The 2,377-nt window shown below is 44.3% G+C and overlaps 1 pseudogene; it reads left to right on the top strand.

Moving 5' to 3' along the window:
- The first annotated feature begins 375 nt into the window (after positions 1 to 375).
- LOC129624985 (splicing factor 45-like) lies at positions 376 to 1,778 on the top strand (annotated as a pseudogene).
- Positions 1,779 to 2,377: the final 599 nt, after the last annotated feature.

The raw sequence follows: 2,377 nt of genomic DNA, 5'->3' as shown, positions 1-2,377 counted from the left end.
CAACTTTTTCACTCTCCTCTTTCACTTTCATCAAGAGGCTTTTTAGTTCCTCTTCACTTTCTGCCTTAAGAGTGGTGTCATCTGCAAATAGAAGGGGGGAAAGTGGAAGCTGTGATAGATTTTATTTTTGCCTGCTCCAAAATCACTATGGACAGTGACGGCAGCCATGAAATTAAAAGACACTTGCTCCTTGAAAGGAAAGCTGTGATAGACCTAGACAGTGTATTAGAAGTCAAAGAGATGGCCTCCAGAGGGGTCAGGCCATTGAGGGCTGACAATGATTGCCCAGCCCAGCAACAATGCAGCATGGTGGGCCTTGTGCACACCTGTGGTGCCAGAAGCATCTGCCAGGTGTGCTTGCCTTGAACTGAGAAGATGTCCCTGTACGGCAACCTGGGAGTGGCAACCAGTGACTCAAAAACAGAAGGCTGGTCCAAATACTTCAAACTTCTGCATTCTCAGCACCAGGTGAAGAAGGTAGCTCTCACTCAAGCCAAGAGCCAGAGGACAAAACAAAGTGCAATCCTTCCTCCAGCAATCGGCCTGAATCGAAGTGGCTCTTCATGAGCAACAAATAGTGGACCCCCCCACTACACATGACCATGGGTATCAACGACCCTGTTTCCAGCCAGTTTTCTGCAGGATAAGTTTTTATCCCCTCAGCTGATGTATAGGATCCCATGTTTCCTAACGATTATAAGAAAGTAGTGAAACACCAAAGAGAAGAGCAACAGAGACAGCAAGAACTGGAAAGACAGAAGGAAACAGAAGAGGGAGAAAAAAGGCATAAATAGACATGAAACTAGTGGGTTTTCCAGGTGCACCAGATCCAGATTAAGATGTAGATTATGAGTGAGAGAGGACGAAAAGAATAAGGGTGGAGCCACCATCACACTCCGCCACGTCTCTTGTGGAGAAGGACAGAGTTACCCCAAGACGTCCCTTATGAAGAGGATTCACCACCTCGCTCACAGTCTTCCAAAGTTTCTATCCTTTCCACAGTGTACAAGGAATAAGACAGACTGAGACCCCAGACAACCAGCATTGGCAACTCTTTCCTCGCCAACATGGGGGGCAAGGTAGTACATAAATTCATGCAGAAGTAAGGCTTCTGGGAAGGCCAGGTTATCAGGAAGCAAGAGCAGGGTCTGAGCACAGCACCGTCAGTGGAGAAGACCACCAAGTGGGGCAGCAATCATCGTGGGCCAAGCCACCAAGATAGAGGCAACCAAGAAGTTGAATTGAAATCCACTAGCTAAAATACTTGTGTCCTACCAAAGTGATCCTAGTCAGGAACAGGGTTGGTGCAGGAGAGTTGGATGAAGATTTAGAAGTTGAAACCAAGGAAGAGTGTGAAAAATATGGCAAAGTTGGAAAATGTGTGATATTTGAAATTCTTGATGGCCCTGTTGATGAAGCAGTGTGAATATACTTAGAATTTGACAGGGTTGAGGCAGCAATTAAAACTGTTGTTGATCCGAATGGGAAAAGTTTTGGTGGCCAGGTAGTCAAAGAATGTTTAAGAAAGAAGAAAGAAAGTCGCTCAGTCATGTCCAACTCTTTGCGACCCCATGGACTGTATCCTAACAGGTTCTTCCCTCCATGGGATTTTCCAGTTAAGAACACTGGAGTGGGTTGCCATTTCCTTCTCCAGGGGATCTTCCCCACCCAGGGACTGAACCCAGGTCTCCCACATTGTAATTTTACATGTAAAACATGTAAAAGACATGTTTAATTTGGATAAATTCAGGGTCTTGTATTTGGCAGAACAAGTTTGATTTTAAAAACTAGAGGCTGAGTCATCTCCAGTGATCCTTATGATAAGTAGTAGTGACCATGCTTTATCACATGTGTTTTAAATGAAGGTATTCTAGACTGTTTTCTTTCCAGATGATGATTGAGAAGCTAATTTTTAAAAAATGGTACCAGGTACAAAAACAGTAACAGAACTTAGCTATTTTTGAGGTTTTTGTTTTTAACCTTTTTTTTTTTTTTTTTTTTTTTGGAGTGTGCTTGTAGTTGTTGCTCACTCAGTCATGCCTAACTCTACGAAACCCCACAGATGGCAGCCTTCCAGGCATCACTGTCCTTCATCTCCCCAGTGCTTGCTCAAACTCATGTCCATTGAGTTGGTGATGCAATCCAAACATCCCATCCTCTGTCATCCCCTTCTCTTCCTGCCCTCAATTTTTCCCAGCATCAGGGTCTTTTCCAATGAGTCAGTCCTTCATATCAGGTGGCCAAAGTATTGGAGTTTCAGCTTCAGCATTAGTCCTTCCAATGAATATTCAGGACTGATTTCCTGATTTCCTTTAGAATTGACTGGTTTGATCTCCTTGCAGTCCAAGGGACTCTCAAGAGTCTTCTGCAGCACCAC

This window comes from Bubalus kerabau, chromosome 13 (assembly GCF_029407905.1).
Source record: "Bubalus kerabau isolate K-KA32 ecotype Philippines breed swamp buffalo chromosome 13, PCC_UOA_SB_1v2, whole genome shotgun sequence".
Classification (NCBI taxonomy): domain Eukaryota; kingdom Metazoa; phylum Chordata; class Mammalia; order Artiodactyla; family Bovidae; genus Bubalus; species Bubalus kerabau.
This window is presented reverse-complemented; position numbering and strand designations above follow the sequence as displayed.